General features: G+C 42.1%; 1 protein-coding gene and 1 long non-coding RNA gene across 4 annotated transcripts in view; one reads left to right on the top strand and one right to left on the bottom strand.

Moving 5' to 3' along the window:
* Skap1 (src kinase associated phosphoprotein 1) overlaps positions 1-19,874 on the bottom strand; it is a 296,003-nt gene that overhangs the window by 165,444 nt on the left and 110,685 nt on the right. The gene's annotated exons all lie outside the window — the stretch shown is intronic.
* On the top strand, positions 1,145-14,783 carry LOC110305538. Its single transcript, XR_002379167.1, has 2 exons — positions 1,145-1,315; positions 14,285-14,783. It is a non-coding gene; the product is annotated as an uncharacterized LOC110305538 (long non-coding RNA).

Raw genomic sequence — 19,874 nt, 5'->3', positions numbered from 1 at the left:
TGTGTGTGTGTGTGTGTGTATGAGTGCTCTGTTTTCACAGACACCCAAAAGAGGGCATCAGATCCCATTACAGATGGTTGTGAGCTGCCATGTGGTTGCTGGGAATTGAATTCAGGATCTTTCAAAGAGCAGCCAGTGCTCTTAACCACTGAGCCGTCTCTCCAGCCCAATAAATAAACTTTAATTAAAAAGAATAATATACATGCCTGCCAGTATTATTTTAGTATGAGATTACTTGTAAACGTTACTAAGTATCTATTCTACAAAGATGATAAAAGGTGGATTAATCATGTAAATGCCAGCAAATGAAGACGTAGGGAGAGAGGTTCCCTTTGCCTATCCTGTTGTCTGTCTCACATGCTGGTCCCACACATCACATGGTGGTATTTACCTGGTGTGATCTCTGCCTCAGAGTTAAACTGGGGTTTGGCTTGTAAGTCAGATTTTAGAATACAACAATGAGGGTCTACATGACAGTAGCCTGATGGTTTGAAAGCTTTCTCTCCATCAGAAAGAATCCTTTATTTTGGGAACGAGCCAACTAAACTGGGAACACAGAGGCAGTCTGAACTCTACACAAGGGCTTGCCTCCACCTCGTGAATGGCAAAGGCTCTGATGGTGACATTCACAACAGCGTCACTGCCGGCCCTGCTGTAATCTTCTCTTTATGATTGTCTCTTTAACAAAAAGCTCTGCGCTCAGCATGCAAAGAAGTTAGAAGTGGGGGAGGGAGGGGAAAACACACACAGAAGAGGAGGGGGAGGGAACTGCAGATCAATCATTTATAATTAACAAAAATCCGATTGGTGCTTTAAATAGAGATCAATGTTCCGGGCTGCCTGGATTGTGGGGATGTGTTCACCTTCTCGTAAGTCTCCGAGCAAGCTGTCACACCTACAGAATCACCATTTGTTTTCTTAACAAAGCTTCAGGGGGCGCCAGGCTCTCATTGAAATTTCATTAATCTAATGGAGTAAAGTCCTATAGAAAAAAATCAAATTCTCGTTGGACGAGATGCTACCTGGGAAAGATAACCTCTATTTGAACTCTGAGACTCAGATCGCTCTGCTATTAGTCTGAGGAAACAGACAGCAACCACGCTGATTACAGCCACCGGCCTCAACAATTTTTTTTTCTAACTAGCAATTTCGAGAGCAAGTGCTACAGTGTCAAAGCGAAAGAAACACAGCTGCGGGTTTTCTGCAGAGCGAAATGGTTCTGAAATGTCACTGAATAGCTCACAAAGGACGCCAATCTACGACAACAGAGACATAAGCATATAGGAGAAAGGGCCCACACACCCTCCCTTCAAAGGTACGTTGTTTACATGCATGCAATTTGTGACTGCAGCAGCTGCTGAATGCAGGGTTTTCACAGAAGTCCCAAACAACATCTTTTTAGAGAGCCATGGCCAGACCCTCCCAAGTCTTCCTGGGTCTACGAGTTTCCCCTTCATCTATTAGAATTCTTACTTGCTGACCATATTTCGGCATCCTGTCTCCATATGACCTGATACATAGGCTTTCAAATGCACCCCAAAGGTGCACATGCTAACATGCAGTAGCTATGGCTCCTTTCTCTCAGAGGAAAATGTGGAAGGCTCACGCTGTGGTGTCCTTCTAGGGACATGTCCATGGCTTGTTCCTCTGTCACTCATGGCAGATACAGATGCTATCTGTACCTGACAGAAAGATCCACCGTGATTATGGCTGTGACTATACCAAACTGAAATGCATTTCCATACTGCTTTTTTTACCTACCCGCCCCCGCAACTTTGATGTGTGTTTTTAAAGGTTAAAATGGCTAGCAGGGCCCCCCGAGATTTTAGGACCTTGGTAGGAATTCCACAGAAGTCCCAACAGAGTGGGGGAAGCCCTCCGAGGCTCTTGTGTGCTCCCTGCATTTTCCAGAAAGAGCTGGGCAGAGGGAAAAACAGCAACCCAGACAGGAGCACTGCAGACTACAGTCTGGATGGGGCCTTGACTGTGAAACTTTGTGTAAAATGAGGAAACAAATCCTACCTTTGGAGGGGGGAGGGGGGGAGAAAAGAAATTAAATAATTCGAATAAAAATTTTGGCTCGTCTGTCTCTCCTTTTCACTTTTTAACAAGGATCAAAAATTTGTTGAAAATGGCAAAAAGAGAAAAAAAAGCAAAAGTCTGAAAAATCACAAAAGGAAGAGAAGGGCAGACACGGTGAATGGCTGGCCAGAGTTTTCATCTACAAGAAAATCCTTGTCTTCCACTCTGATCGTAAAAAGCTTGTTGCAGTCAGGAAATGTCTTCTGTGTCCAAAGTGCCTCAGAGGAGTGGGTCACTTCCTAGACTATGGATAAATAGTTCTCTACTTAGCTGGGCTCCTTTCTTTGTGTCCAAATCTATGCATAAAAGCTTAGCTTACTGTCCTATCTCAGATCCACCTGTAGAATCAAACTTCCCGTTCTCCTCCTACATCCTGTTTAAAGATGCCACAGGAAGAAAGTCCTTTTTTTTTTTTTTTTTTTAAATTCAGAGCAATCGGAGAAATAGGTAAATGACAAGTCTGTGTGTTTGTCTATTTATCTACATACCACAGGCAAATCTAGACGTGCAGAAAAAGTTCACTCCAAGTTACGGTTATTAAAATAGAGCCGGGCAACACAATAACACCTTTTACAGGCAAGCATCTCCACCACAGAAACGGAGAGAGAAAGATAGAGAGAGGGAGACACAGGCATTCAGATGAGCCTTCGGGGAATTGCATGAACTTTTGAACCAGAGACGGAGAGCCAGAACCCAGCCTGTTCCCACTTTAATAAACATTTTTTTCTTCAATTAATTAAGGTTTGGAAAGAAAAAAAAAAACCCAACCACAGAAGAGAAGTAATTTAGCATACAGCGCATCCTTTACAGATGGATCCTACCTTCGGATGCTTATTAAATCTATGCATGATTGCGCTGGAGAAAATTAATTGCATTGTTTCTCAGTACTCAAAAAGGGGGTTGCAAGTGGCTGAAAACAGAAAGGAAAACGAAGCAAGGTTGTTGTTTGAAAACGGAATACTTTCCAAGTTCTAAACCAAGTAACCCCCAAACCAGCGTGAAAGCACAGAAAGAGTTCTTTACTTCATTTTATTATGTTGAGATTTTAAAATACACTGCCAGAGCGTGTACACAGGCACATGGAGAGCTCACGATATTCTGGTCTGACACAAATGTCCTGCTCAGTGACATTTGAGCTACTCCATCAGGCGGTGAACTTCTGCTCAAGTCCTGCTACGAGGACAGAGTTATCTGAACATCTGGGGACACCTACGCGCGCATGGGCGCACACATGCAACAGGACCATGGTTGGTTGGTGTTTGCTTCATTCCAGTTTTGAGAACAAGCAATGACTTCCTGGTTGTACTTTGGAGAAAAATATAAAATATTATCATAAAACATTCAGAACGCAGGTAACCGTTAGACTTGTGTTAACTTTAATTGAAAGAAAAAAAAAAAGCAAAACACCACAGCGGTTTGAAGTAACTCAAGCCGTTTCTTCTCTGAAGGCTGCTGGTAGAACTGCACTGTAACCTAGCCTGACCGTCCCTATGACTGTCACCAAGGCTATGAGAGCTGATTAACTCCTCAATACCTGTAGCTGCAGCTTTAAACATCCCTACATTACACACACACACACACACACACACACACACACACACACACACGTATATATGTATATATACACATGTATACATACATACATGTATGCATATATATGTGTATATATGTATATATACACATGTATACATACATACATGTATGCATATATATGTGTATATATGTGTGTATACACATATACATACACATACACATACACATACACATACACATACATATACATGACCTGTCCTGCTATTGACTGACTAAAAAACTTCACTTAGGAATTTTAAAACTTACCTGGCTCCATATCTCCAGTACAGTATCATACTTTGTTGGTTGGTTCCAGCATTGAGACTTGAACTCATGACTTTGAACCTCCCAGTCAAGCACCCTACCATTAAGCTACATCCTCAGCCCTTATGTGTCTTCCATTTTGAGGCAGGATTGCAGGGTTTCACCAAATTGCCTAAGGTAACCTTGAACTCCCTCTGTAGTCCATGCAGCCTGTGCAGGCCTTGAACTTGCCATCCTTCAGCCCCAGCCTCCTTCCTGAGCATCTGTCATTGTAGGCCTGTGTCGCCAGGCCCAGCTAGATGGTGGTTTTGTTATTCTTCCTTCTACAAGTCTATAAATCAGTATCTCTAATCCTTGGTTAACATGTAAAGTTATTTTAAAGTATTCATCATGACACAAATTTTGCTAAGAGAAACAAACTGAGTTTATATAAGTAAATAAATCTGTCATATGTTCAAGAGATTTCATAAGAGATGGGCTAAAAATATGGTGCAGTTAACACTGGGATTTATTTATGTCATGCCTTCTACTGGCATATTTCAAAGAACAGTATAAATTACCTCTTAGTTACAGACATGATCGTTTCTAGTTAGAAATGGGGCACAAGCAAGATCAAATGGCAAGACAGGGAACACAAAACTTCTGTCATGTCATTAGACATTTAACTGCCTCTCTTGACTTCTCAGACCTACGTCCCATTTAGGAAGGCAGCCAATGAAAATTAGGGTTTCAGCAACAGCCAATGAAAATTAGGGTTTCATCAATGATCAAAAACATATACAAAAACGTTTCTACTTCAGGAGAAACCCAAGTCAAAAAGCCTGTGTCTGAGCTATTGGTATCTGTAAGTGAGACCTAAAAAATAGAGTCTCCGATTAGGGCGATAGCCCAGTGGATAAAGCACTTGATTCAAGACTGGGGTCAGGCTCACCATGACCCACAGAAATGCTGGGCAGGCACAGTGGTTGCCTCTAAGGCCAGTACTTAAGAGACAGACAGGGGCTTCCCAAAGCAAGCTACCTCACTAGTGCAGTGGGAGTCAGCGAGTCGTAGATTCAGTGAAAGGTCCTGACTGCCTCAATAAAGAAGCAGAGAGTGATTGAGGAAGACAACCACGATTAACCTTGGACCTCCGTGTGTGTGTGTGTGTGTGTGTGTGTGTGTGTGTGTGTGTGTGTGTGTGTGTGCGCGCGCGCCCACCGCTCAAAGGGTAGTTTGGCTAAAGGAGAGCAGGGTAAAGTTTTAGATATCAACAATTCTATCTCCTAAGCTCAGATATGGATGAAATAACCGAGATAATATAGCTGGTAAAAGCTTCAAAAATGTAGAGGGCCCTGGGACATCCTTCTTTATACCAGAGCCCTTCTGCCTGATGCGCCCCACCCTTGAGCAGGTCCCTGCAACAGGCTGACTGTGGCCTCTTCCTGAGCCTCATTGCTTATGTGCCAGAATTTCTTTTTCTCAGTGAAGAAGCTGGGGAACCAAATTCAGGGCCTCATGCACCCCAGGCAAGGACTTTATCCTAGATTTTTGAAGATGTCCCTGGCTGTCACCTTTAAAGTTCCTCTTGAAGTTGACACAACCCACTGGGACATACTGGGAATGACCAGCCTGCATGTAGTCCTTAGTCACTCAGCACAAGGAGTTCTGCCACATAGTTACCATCTTTTTGGGTAAGTCAGAATCACCACCAAAAAGCAACTAGTCAGCTGCTAGCAAAGGAGGTTTGGTAGCATGGCTAGCTCAGGCTTCACTCGGGCCATTTGTGACTGGATATGGGGAAGAGGTCACCATACCCCAGATAGGTCCAAGATGATTCCAAGAGAGTAAGTTATTCTATTCACTTTCAGAGGCTCAAGAAGAGCTTGGATAAGTTTCAGATTTTGATATTCTTCTTATACTTATACTATAAAGTAAGGCTTTTATATTTTATAATTCCTATACTGTAAAATAAGAATAGTCAAATCATAAAACATTTAGGCTCCTGGTGATTTTAATCATAACTTTACACTTCTTATATCTAATAATGCGCACCCAGTCATCTTGGAGCTAAGAGCTGAGGAGCTAATTGGGGGATTAGCATCATGACACTACACGGTGATTCAGCAAATCCTGTGTTCATTTATTTCACAGAATCCTATTTTCATGAAGGAGTTAAAAAAAACCACAACCTCTATATGGTAAAAAGCTTAATCACTCTTGGATGAGATATTTTTTCTACTTTCCAATGCAATTACTCTTTGCCTTAGGTCTAATTGAATTCACTTTCCATGTTGGTGGGGGGAAGGGATGTAGGTAGGGGGGCTGTGGCACGCACGAGAAGACAAATTGTACAAATTGTGGGCCTTACAATACCAAAAAACACCCTGTGAATCTGATAAAATGTTTAATAGTGGGAGATGTGGCAGAGGAGGAAGAGTTTAGCCATCAGAAGCAGGGTTTTGGATATGGAAGACATCAAAGATGTTGTATGAGAAACACTCCTATTTTAATTTATAAGGCTCCTTGGGATTCTTTGAACGGAAAGTGTCATATTAATACCAGCACTTTCATTGCGCAGGGGAGATCCCAGATTGTTGACATTTCTGCAGAAACCATATTTCAGCAGTCAACGGGATATAACGTCTTAATGGGGATTTGGTTCGGTTGCCATTTCTCGTCCCTGGCTTGCAGCCTACACAACGGAGCACGGCCTGCTGGTGCCTCCCTCCCCTCTCCGAAAGTTCCAGCCTCTCCCATTTGTCTTTGCGGGTGTCAGTGGATGGTCCAGCCTTTGCCTTTGTTCTCATAGGCTACAGTATTGGTGGAAGTAAACATTCATCAGGTCTCTCTGTCACAGTGCTTCCCACCTCTCGGTGTTTCTGGCATCAAAGGGAGGAAAATCTCTGGATATCATAGAAGGAGGAAGAGAAGGAGGCTGCCACTCTGCAGCATGTTATTACACACTGTAAAGAAGAGAGTGCTATTTAGTTAAACTAAAGGTTCTTTGAAGGTTCTTTAGGTTGTGACAGATGAATAAATATTATTTGGAAATCCAGATCATGCAACCACATTTCTAGATCAATCTGACAAACATTTTTATAAATTTAATATATACTGTAAACTGTGATACACACACACACACACACACACACACACACACACACACACACACGCATGCGCGCGCGCGAGTATATATATGTGTGGTATGTATATATACCAGATGGTGGTAGCAGCTATGATAGAGGGTTAGTGGGATCGGGGCCAGATAGGTGCTTGAGGAAGTCTTTAGAGAGGGTGGAGTTTGAGTGGCACTTTGAAGCTTGAGTATGTGGGTGGAGAGACTGGCATTGCAGGTAGAAAGCACAGGGCTGGGTTTGGGTAACGGCGAAGACTGCAGGGAGGGCAGGCATTTCAAAGCCAGGTAAGGTCATTTAAAAGGTGGAGTCAGAAACATAACCAGATCCTGATGTCTAATCTGATAAACAAACAAACAAACAATCAAGCAAACAAACAAATACACTGAATCCATAAATCTGAGCTTCTGAGATTGTAGCATTTGAGAGGATAGATCTATTCCTCACTGCCACCCACTATGTATTCCAGAGGCTCTGACTTTATCCCCCTAACACCTTCGCCGGCCCGCCACCATCTTCTTTTAAAAAGTGTTTGTGGGTATTTTGTCTTTATGAGTGTCTATGCACCATGTATGTACAGTGACCACTGAGGTCAGAAAGGGGTGTTGGGTCCCCTGGGGCAGGAGTGGTAGATTGTTAGGATCCTGGAATTGTACCTAGGTCCTCTGGAAGAATGGCCTGTGCTCTTAATCCCTGAGCCATACAGAGATCCAGTCCAAGCTTGGCATCAGTTCCAGTGCTACCTGCAGACCAGGGTGCAATGCAGTAAAGGTGGATGAAGAGAAAAGCCTGGCATTTGAAAGGGTGAGAGAGCAGGAGGCACCTGCTATGCTAAACCTTTGAGATGAGGATTACGATGGTCAGTATATATATATTCAGTGTTTTACCTGTATGAATGCCCGTACCACATGTGTGCCTAGTTCCCAAGGAGGAGCCCATAGAACTGGAGTTACAGATGGTTGTGAGCCACCATGTAGGTGCTGGGAATCAAACCTGGGTCCTCTGGAAGACCAGCCAGTGCTCTTAACAACTGAGCCATCCCTCCAGCCTCTGAGTTTAGATTTCTTCAACAATCCTTCTATCTCCTGGTCTTCTTCTAGTGTGCGAAGTACCTGGGAAGGGTCTCACACACATTGGGCCACATAACTTCTTCTAATAAATGTATAAACTCAGGAGCTATTTCATCTTTAGTTGCAAATGACTTTTAAAAAAATAAATAGGATGATGATGCATTTTAAATTTGTGCTAAAGTGACAGGGCACTGACAGGAAAGAGGTGATGTCGGAGCATATGACAGTGATCAACAGAGAGATCGATAGCTCAAAATAGAAGAACCTGGGTACAGTCACCAAAACAGAAACCCACTGTATCTTGTATTGCCCCAAATGCTATCTCTCTTGTGTATTTTCCCAGGAAGTTCTACAGGTAGCAAAGATACGATATATACCAAATGCTATTCCAGGAACTGAGCCACTCACTACCAATGAATGACATGACAGCTTTAATACATCTGCTTCTTTTCTACGGAGGATAGAAGAACGCATATCTTTTCTTCAAATCCAAATGCTTACGATAATCAATGGGATGGAAGGACACTTTTTTACTACTATGCTGCCCTTGGGTGTCTTATATTGCTATGGTTATATTATATATATTGCTTATATTATATTCCATTAACAGGAAACATAGGTCCCTTTTGCTATCCTTCACAGTTTCACGGAGATTCTTAAAGAAGAGCAGCTACGGCACCATGAGACCACTTTCACGCATGCGCACTCTGAAGGTATCCTGTCCATTCTCTTCCCGAAGCTGCTGTTCAAGAGAGCCAGCAACACCGGTAACTTAGACTTTTCGGACAGCATGTCTTTCGAATGAGCCTACCCACCCCCAATATACAAGGGATCCGTGAGTTTTTGTATTCTATTACTCAACTAAAACCCATTCTCTATCACTCTGTGATTCAACAGCGCCGGCTAATGAACACCGTAGGAGCGCATGCGTGGTGATTGACATGTACTGAGCACTCAAGGAGCAACAGTCTGGAGGAGATACGTGGCAAACACAGAGTTTCAGCATAAGGGCAGCAGTGGTTTGAGGAAATGAAATCACAGGAAGTTTGTCTTTTTTTTTTTTTAAGTGAACCAGAGGCAAGGAGATGGTTTAGCTATTAAAGGGTTTGCTATGCAAGTATAAGGATGTGAGTTCAGATTACCCAGCACCCATTGTGAAAGCTGGGGCTTGCTGGCCAGCCACTCTGGTCAAATTGATGAGCTCCACATTCAGTGAGAATCCTGAGTCAAAAAGTAAGATAGAAAGTTGTCAAAGAAGACATCTGACATCAACCACTGGCTCTCACACACACATACACACATGTGCATACACCGTGTGTGCGCGGTGTGCACACACACATGTACACACAGACACAAAGTGAGCTGTTTTATGAGAAATTCTGTATTTTACAACCCAAATGTGAAAACTTATAAACTTAAGTTTGGAAAAGTTGTTTAGATACTAAAGGCAACAACAAAACCGACAGATTGACCAGTTGAGAACAGACTGTTGTCAACGCAGAAATCTTCTCAACCCAGCAGAAATAGGGGCAGAGAAACACTGGAGTTTTACTTCACCAACATCTTTGTACTAAATGACATAATAAATTAGTAGATGACAGTTTGACGCCACTGTCTGGAGATACAGGAAATGGAAGTGCTTCTTAAAATACTATTGGTATTTTCTTTTATTTTCTGGCATGATGGGGCTAAAGAGATGGCTCAGCAGTTAAGAGCATTAAATGCTCTTGCAGAGGTCCTGGGTTCAACTCCCAGCTCTCTCTCTCTCTCTCTCTCTCTCTCTTACACACACACACACACACACAGAGAGAGATGCAGCAGCTTATAAACCCTCTTCTGGGCACTGGACACACATGTAATACACAGACATGTATGTAGACAAATATTCATACACATGTATGAAATAAGATCTTTTCCCTAGCTGGGCCTGCAGTTCAGTGATAGAGCAGTTGCCTAGCACATACAGGCTCCAGTATTCTATCCTTGTACTACAAGAGAAAAACAAACAAGCAAACCTTTTTCCCTTAAAGATTCTTGGTTAGATCATATCTTACTCCACCTGTTCCCATATATTTGCAAATCATCTTTTAACTAGCCATCTATCTAATTTGCCAAATAATGCCCTAGAGTTTTGAAAGCACAAATAGATGGGCATTTTCCTCTCAAGGCAGGCTGTTCTTCAAGTCTCACCACAGCTTTATGGTTAGAGCTGCTGAGGAAATACTGTGAGAACATTGGAGTTGACACAGAAGGAGAATGGCATTGAAATGGTCACTTTCTTCCAAGAGCCTCCAATTTTACGGCTCTAGAACCATCTTGTATGAAAAGCTTGGTGCTAATATTAGTTTCTCGGCTGTGGGGGAGAGGGATGTCTGTAAAATACACAGGCTTGAGGGGAAAGCACCTCCCCAAATTTGACTCTAATGACTTTTTTTCTGAGAATTCACTCTTCTGAACACGTCATACCTAGACCATGCAGGAGGCTTCTTGACAATAACCAGAAATCAAACTTCCAACATTCAGGAAGCCGTAAGGCATGTTCAGTGAACCATTTTGGAATCTGAACAGCAAGGTTATATAACTGGGGATCACACAGAGGAACATCACACTATATGACAGGTTTGTATCTTGTTTTTTATCACTTCAGCAGACATCAGGGAAATGGAAATAAAGTCTGCAATGGCTGTGAGTTTTAAAGCTAAGGACCACAGGGTGGGGAGTTCTAAATTCACACTCAGCGATCTCATGTGAGTTTAAAGGGAAAGTTGATTTACCATGTCTACCATCACAGCCAGGAACCATGCACCCAAAGCAGGTAAGAGTTAAGCATATGAACCCCTGAGGGACACTTCTTTTATGTAATGGTTTATATATGCCTGTTTGTATGTACATTTTTTGGGGGAAATACACTTTTAAATACAGAAAAAGAAAAGATGTCCATAACCTGTGTGTTTCCCAGTTCTAGCATTGGAAAGACATGGTGACATTTTGGGGAGGGTCTCTTTGAAAGTTACAACAACTGGAAGAGGAGAAAATCTAGGTAAGTAAAGGGTAAGGCTGAGGAGACCCTCAGCTTCGTGGGTTGTGAGATGGCTCAGTCGGTTAAGTTCCTGCCATGCAAACAAGGATCCAAGTGAAAACTCAACATGTTAGGTGGGTGTCAATCAAGGAAGACACCCTATGTCAGCCCCTGATCTCCACATGCATGTGCATCCATGTGCATCCATGCATGCACACTTACATACATACCACACGCAACAGAAATGCAAGAGGAAAAGAACATAGGCTGAGGAGAAGGATGAGACGTTCTTATCTGTGGAAGCCAATGCAGAAATTGTTGTTGATAGTGCAAAATTGGGCAGAAGCTAGACATCTCCATTTCTAGACAGTGGGGTGCACGGGTTGGATATCAAGGTTGAATATCAGGACTGGAACCCAACAGGGATGGCTTGCCATTGCAAAGGAGAGATCAGATCTTCCTGAACACACCAATTAAACAGTGGTAGCTTTTCATCTTCCAGGAGAGTGTAAATGGTCCTTTCCAGAGACAGCGAAGAAATTAAGTTTCCCCAAGAAACTTTCCATCCACTCTACACCCCCAACAATATGGCTATCCTACTTTTGGAGCTAAACAGATGTCACCTAACTAGTTTATTTTTCAAGATAGGATCCCAGGTAGCTAAGGCTGGCCTTGAATTCTGAATCCTCCTGTCTCCTCCTCCCAAGTGCAGGGATCGGAAACCACCCAGCTCAACTCTTACTCTGTCCACTGAGAAGCACCATAGTGTTGACAAATTATGTGACCTGCCCCACTTTTTGTAGTTCTGACGAACTGAGAATATCTTTTGTATTTTTAGCTGTGTTGGGTGTGTGTGTTATCTCATGACATGTTAAAATGGTACAGAAGTCATATCTCTGTGATTATTCAAGTTTGATGGGAACGTAGCTACACTCCTTCATTAAATGGTATCTAAGGTCAACTCCGCTCTGCTTCAGCCTAACTGTAAAGTTGCCTGTTTGGGGGAATCTCTGTGAGTCACAGAACCAAAAATGGACTCACTCCATGGCTCTTTGTTTAAATGTTGCTGAGCCCCGAGTGTGATCCTCGGGTCCGGTATGTCTTGGTTCCACAGTTCTAGGGAAAACAATGAGGTTGTTGTGAGAATTTTAAAAAGCACACAGAACATTAGTGCCTGGGAGCAGGGCTTTCCAACACGCACCTGTAACCCTGGCTTCTTTGGGGTTCTTGACGGAAGCTCATGAATTCAGAGATAGTCTTGGGCTGTATAGTGAGACCCTGTCGCAATCTGTGTATCCGACACTCCATATTTCCCTCCAAAGGACATGTTCTATATAGAGCTTAGTATATGTTAGGTATTTCTATTATTACACACAGAGAATCCCTAACCTAGAGATAAACAACTTTACAATGTCATAGGCTTGCTAGAGGGGACTCGGAAACTTCCTGGTTTGCCTTGCCCACGCTATGCTGTTTTTAAAAACATGGCTTCAATATCTCCTGACAAAGGAAACCCTTCTTGAAGTATCTGTTGCTGTTTTTAAACGGCTTCATGGCCACTCTAAATGGGAACCTCATTCCTCTGTGCTGTCAAAACAGCTAGCTGGAGCTGCCCAAAGGCAATTTGTGAAATATTGGAGATGTTCAGGTTTCTACCTCCAACTCGTAGAAATGAAGATCTTCTTCATCCTTCCCTTTAAAAAAGACAACACTAAACCCTAGAAAGATCAGATTACTCCATGGTCACTCAAGAACCTTTGTAATCCCTGCCAGGTCACACCCTCCATCTATCCAGTCACCCCAACACATTTAACCCTTACACATTACCAATACCATCCGAGGTTTTGCTCATTCTTTGAAACCTCTTAAATCTTGATTGTCTGTGCTCAGACTGCCTTTTCCAAGGCTTTGTTCATAAAAGGTCCTTTTCATTAAATCCGTGGCCAATCAGACAACTCCATCAAGTCATGTTTCTTGGTCAGCTTGTATACAATGACAAACTCTTACACATTTTGTCACTACTTTCTAATAGTCCCTCCAAGGGTTCTGTCTTGTCAAAACTGTGTCTCCCTCTTTAAGAGCAGTCACACATCTTTTGTTGTGGTTACTTCAATTTATGGAGTTGGAGTTTACCTGGTAAGCCTTTGACAAATGCTTCCTGCGTGAATAAATGAACAGCCACAGATACTTAGGTAAACGCATAAGTCAATGCCTGTGGACTGCCACCATGACTGTGAGATGGTAAGTTCTGGCGATGTGGGATTTAGGGGTGAGGAAGGGACATGACGTAAAGGGAGGGGGGACACCTGGAGATGTGGAAGGGAGGGGAAGGCAAGAGATGGTTATCAAATGGGAGGCGGGAGGGGAGGGGATGAGCAAACGATTTCACATGCAAATATGGGAATATCACAATTCAGCCCAGTGTTTTGCGCAGTTAATATACATTAAAAAAAATTAAGCAAATCAGAGGTATAAATGCATCCCAGTCAAACTAGAGTCTACATCTTCTCAGAGGAAACTGAGCCGCGTGCTTACTGCTTCTGACAGATTAGCTTTATAGAACAGCAGAGTGTTCAGTATGACATAGATATTAGGAGCAATGCTGTCTTATTTAAATCTACCTAGGAGGGCTGGAGAGACGGCTCCGTGATTAAGAGCAGAGGCTGCTCCTCCAGAGGACCTGGGTTCAATTCCCAGCACCCACATGTCAGCTCACAACTGTATCTGTAATCCAAGTGATTGGAGACCCTCACACAGACATGCGCGTGGGCCAAACACCAGTGCATGTAAAAGCACAATAAATAAATCATTTAAAAAAAATAAATCTACCTAAGAAGGATTATGCCAAAATCTCACAAAAGTATCATTTTGATCTGCATGCACGACACACCTATAGCAACACTATAGCCTAATATATGAGCACGCGGAGTATATTTTATTTTAATGGGAGACAGGCACATGAATGTGTCCCAGGAAGGGGTCTTTTCCATTAACTTTTATAAAGACTTTCATTTCCAACTTTCATTAACAGCTGACAAGCCGGCTAAAACAGCTTTGCTCAGAGCTTAGGTTTGGGGCAAAACCCATCTTGGCAGAAGTACTCTGAGATTACACTCACCGACTGTGCGAGAATATACTAATTTGTTTTGTTTTGTTTGGAGTGTGGAGAAAAGAGGGAGAAAAGGAGAGTGGAGTCATGGACCCTGCTTCACGGTTGCCATGGCTGCAAGGCCGGCCTTCCATACTTGGATCTACCAGCAGAGTTCAGACAGGTCAACTTGTGACCGGCCCAGGCCCTGGGGTCAAAAGTTCAGGCCGCGATGGAAAAACCAATATGTCCACGCAGAGTATGCTGTACAATTTATTTCAATTTACATCAAGCCATGCATATAAAATTTAGATAAATTCCATTCAAATCTGATGTTGCCTGACACACAATGTATGCAAACAGATGTCTGTGGGGCTTTTTCTGTGCTATAGAAAACAACATTAAATTTAAAAATATGTCTCTGGGAATTCTTTATTGAATTACAAAATGAACATAATTTTAACTTAAATGTTTTCATTCTTTCTTCCAATTTTTTTTTGGTGGGGTCTTAATAATTCCTCAGTTCTCAATCTATCCTGTGTCATATTAAAGAGGATAATGTATATTTACAACTACAGCTTCAGTGTTATCGTAGTTATAGATTCTATTTATAACTCTTACCACTTTCCACAGATATTTAGTGATTGATATTTCTGATTTATCACTGGCTGCTGTGCTCATCCCCCCTCCCCTTCCTGCTGAGAACCAGCAAGGGTCATAGAGGCTGCTGGATCGTCTTCCAGCCACAAGGTGGCTCCCCCCCACCCCTTCTCTCAAACCGACAGGGTACAGGCACACCTTTGCTGAGCGCTCTGGCAGACAGGGTGAAGACACTAATTATGAACTGTCAGTACCGTTCTTTTCATTGTGAATTCAATGGCTCACAAGCCAGTCTTTGGCACACTAAGTTATGGTTCACAATGGTTATTTAAAAAGAGGAGGAAGAAAAAGACCCTTATGCTCTGCTTAATTTCCCTTCAGCCATCTTTCCAAAGGTACAGCTGAGCTAACATTAGCGTAAATAAGGAAAATAACGAAGTGCTCCAGAGGGACCTAATTTTGTTGCCTAGGAATAGAGCGATGAGCTGGAACAAGGTCAGATTTAAAATGAATGCACCCTGTACTTCCCTTCCCCTCTTCATGGGCAAGTTTGCATAAGGATTTGTAGCACTGTCTTAGGAGCCCCACGTTATGCAATGGACCAAGAGCAGCCATCTCTAAATACACAAAGTTCAAAAAGAGCAGAAATTACCGCTTGTTTTTGTTCATTTGGCCGCAATGCTCCTTTCTTATGGCCTATCAAACAGGTTGCTTAGCTCGCACATAGGGCTTTTACAGACACCATCATCTCTTTCTACAGCCAACATGGGCATAGAGAGACGAACCCTTTATCTAATTATGTAGCAGGTCTTTCCAGAATTGTAGGTACTGATTCTCACATATACCATTCTCTGATCTCAAGGGGAACCACCATTTGAGTAAAGCTACACTTTCCCCATCTGTAAGATGGAGATAAAAACAGGGCCTGCTCCTCTTCATCAAGATTGGATGAATTAATGAATTAATTAATAAAGTACTTGCAAGAGTTCTTGACACATAAGAGCCAAATGAGCAGTTGAATATCAACTTGAGCTCAGTCCCCCCTTGTTTGTAAGTACTTTGAGACGCAGTTGTTCAACTAAAAGAGTGTTCATGGATTTCATAAAGACAGGAAGTGGAACATTTTCTAGATGCCTGCGAGCTGTCAAGAAGCCGAATGATGGTGTCTGGGATTTTTCTTCCTCAAAAAAAAAAAAAATTAAAATGTAAGCATTTTCTCTCAATTCATGTCATTTCTTTCAATGCACTCCTTACAAAAGAAATTGATTTTCATGTCTGAAGTTTGTTTCTGATAATAGTTTAGAACAATGCACCATCTCACTAAATAGCTATATGTAATGTTTTGAACAATTCGGTTACAGTATTTATGTAGCAAACATTTTCATTTTCCTGTTAAAAAAAAGTCTCTGGAATCTTATTCATGCCAGAACATGCCTTGTTAAGCTTCTTGTTAAATTTTAAGCATGGGAGTTCCTTGCTTCTAATGTAAATAAACATTTTGAATACCCTGTTAGGCACTGCCTTGACAATTCTCCAGTAAATTTTCAAAAGGTATAAATGATATCCTTAACTTAAACTGGCCTCTCATAATTCAACCACTAGCTAAGGTTTCTGTGGACACAAAATCTTGCATTAACATAAATCTTTGTTTGTATAAGGAAAGATCTAGATAACAGAGATATAAATACCTATGTGTCGGTATGTATATATACATGTATGTTCACATATATGGTATTTTAGAGGCTCCCATCTATTTTGAAATACATATACAGAGACCATGCAAGGTAATTGAATCAATGTTCAATAGTCACGGAGTGCAGTATGACAGTTTTTAATGTTTGCTACGCTGCTATGCAACTCCTTACTCGTTATTATCCCTGTCAGCTACTCTGAGTGCCCGGCAGACAAATGCTAGCCCGAGTCCTGATCATTCATTTCTCTTTGGAATTATCTCAAGCCTAACTCTCGAGAACTGCTTCTCCATGCTGTCCTGAGGAGATGAGAGTAAGTAGAGAGGAACCCTTGTGGGAGAGACAATTCGGCACCTTGCTTTTGAAGGGCTCTCATCTTGGTTTTGCCTCTACTTGTGCAAACACAACTTCAGAAGACTCCCTTTCTATGGTGGCAAGGCTCCTGTGTGGCTAGAAGCAGTGTGTTTGGTTGCCAGAAGCAGTTTTTGCGGAATGCCTCAACTTTCTCTTTATATTCTTAGCAACTCTCCCCCCCACCCCCCAACTGACTTTAACGCCAATCCCAGACATCAGTTAACAGAACCCGGCCATGAACAGCTGTACCGAAGCAAGCAGCAATTCGTTATTTGGTTCACTTTGGGGGTATTTGTCCTATGGGTTTTCTAGCCAAAGGCTTATATGTTTCCCAAGAGAAATTTACTTTCATGAGAGAAGAAAATAGAAGCAAATCACTGCTGTTAGACCCCCAAGTCAAAGACACTGGTTTTGTTATCCTGTACATGGGAAGTTTAAAAAGCCCACAGTTATAAAAGCAATCATGGTCCCAATCCGTCTCTCATTCTTTCCCAATGTGAAAAATTACAAATGGAACCAAATTTTTCTCTGTCAATAGAATGTGTATGATTACAGCTGTTCATATTTCCACTCTAATGAAGGGCTGCACATTTAATTGTAAGATTTATTAGGGACTGTACATTGCTGTGTACATGCAAAAACAGTTAATTGACATCTAAAATGCTGGTTGTTTATTCTGACATTAATGATCATATTTCTTCATTTGAAATGAAGAGCATTTTGGGGGGATGCATTTTGTTTCCTCCAAATAAGAAATTAATAAAGTCAATGTAAGAAATAAAAGGAGCCAGAAGGAAAGGAATATTGATTTATGCATGTGAAGACGGGGGAGATACAAGGATGCTTTATTTATTTATTTATCTTTAAAGTCCATAATCCCCCATTCTGCTGGAAACAAGAGGGTTGATTGCCAGCTTTGTTTGAATTCACAGAGATCTCATACAAGGCCGGGTTCATAAACAGGTGAAATGATGGAGTTTATTGCAACGCACATCAACACTGAAACTAAATAACTGTGTTGCCATCTCAGTCCCGCTGAAAGACGGATGGTAAACTTGACCTGCCGCTGGTACTATCCGATTGCCATTTTTTATTCCCCCTTCGCCGCCCCCCCAGGCTGAGCCACGTTGAGTAAATGCATGTGCACGGTCAGGTCAGACCCCTGGATCGGGTGAAACTCCGTTCACATTTGCATACAGGCGGAGTCTCACAATGAAAGCCCATCTGTTCCCGTCTCGGAGTACAAATCGATTGTCACCCAACTCGCTGCAAACGACAGCAGCGTGGCCATTAGGTGGAGGAACACTCGGCTCAGGTTACGGATATGGAACTGCTGATTTGGGTTTAAAAACCTGATAACTGAAGACTTTTCATTATCCGTGGACAAAGAATGAACTTTGAACTATTCAAGGGATAACTTCTCCTAAGATTGCCCCCCCCCGCCCCGGTTTATCCATTCCTAATACTTGACTGTTATATTTCCCACTGTCTCTGTTTTTGTATAAAAATTAGCCAGGCTGACTGTCATGATGTCCTAAATAATCGCCCCCCTTTAAAGCGAGGCGTAGGAGGTGGAGCAGCCTCAGAGTATGTTGTAAATAGAGGGTGAACTCTGAACTCTAGATGCCCTCAGAGGTCGTTAATATCATGGTGATGTTGTTCCTTGAACTTCTGAATTTTACCAGGGTGGAATTTTTAGTTGTAAGAGTTTAACCAAAGTGTGAACTGCCTCAGCCCTTTAGCCTCCCTGCCAACCCATTCAGTTACTGGAGGCACCTGTCTCTGAGTTCTTCTCCGCTCACGGGCCTCATGTTTATTCCAGAGAAGTTTACCAATCACAATCTGAATCAGAGAGGATGTTTTTTCCCCCTCTTCCTTGTCTTCTTTCTCCTTTCTCTTTAGAATTCAGCAAGTACCTCAGAGTTTACAGACAGAAAACACATAGAGTCTGACAAAAAGACAGAGCTGTTCGAGAAGAAACCCCAGGATAATAAGCCCATCCAAGCAGCAGACGTGATAAATACAAGAAAATTCATGAGCAGAACTATGGGTGGGTTTTCATCACATGCCTGCTTGTCCTGCTTTCTAGCAGGAGTTTATTTCTTTCAAAGGAAGACACAAGCAAGTGGGGTTTGATTGTGAGTGTTTATATCTGAAAGAGCTCTGCATTGTGCTTCATGAATCACGTGTAACATTAAAGCAGTATTTGGATCATTATCCCAGTTTGGCCAGGTCCTTGTGGGTGGGTGTTGTTGCCTGTCCACACATACAAGCCCCAGTATGGAGTGGAAAAACACCTTTTGTAACTAGTTACGCTACTTGGTCTTCAACCAGTAAAAAAACGTCATTGCACGAGGGGTGATTTAATAAGTGGTGGAGTGGAAATGGTTGAACAAGAACTTTCCTGGTTCACTTAAAACAGCTATGCACTTTGTCTTATACATACTTCTTTCATAAGATACTTCCTATGACTGTTTTACAGAATATAATGTATTGAGATGACACTTAGGAGAACTCCAGACTGTTTAAAGCCAGGATTCCTTTACCACTGCATGTCTTCTGTGCCATTGTTCTTATTGTTGTCCCTTTAAAAATTATACCAGAATAAAGAAGAGGGGCAGATTTTTCTTCTTTCTTTCCTTCTCCTCTTTCTTCTTTCTTTCTTTCTTTCTTTCTTTCTTTCTTTCTTTCTTTCTTTCTTTCTTTCTTTCTTTCTTTCTCCTTTTCTGTTTTTTTTTTTTTTTTAATCCCATGCAAGAGTTTACCGTCAACCTTAATGGAAGTTCTACAAGCATTAAAAGGGAGAATAGAGCCTTTGTATCAGAAGAATGTCCAAGACAAGGGTGAATTTGGGTTCCACTTTGTCAAGTTTAAGGGGAAATTGAATGAGAGAGAGAGAGAGAGAACGAACTCAGGCAACTTCCCTAGCTGTTTCCTGTTGCCTTTAGCTTGCATTTCCTAGCTGTTTCCTGTTGCCTTTAGCTTGCATTTCCTAGCTGTTTCCTGTTGCCTTTAGCT

Source organism: Mus caroli, chromosome 11, assembly GCF_900094665.2.
Source record: "Mus caroli chromosome 11, CAROLI_EIJ_v1.1, whole genome shotgun sequence".
Classification (NCBI taxonomy): Eukaryota; Metazoa; Chordata; class Mammalia; order Rodentia; family Muridae; genus Mus; species Mus caroli.
The sequence above is the reverse complement of the archived record's forward strand: the minus strand, read 5'-3'. Positions and strand labels throughout refer to the sequence as shown.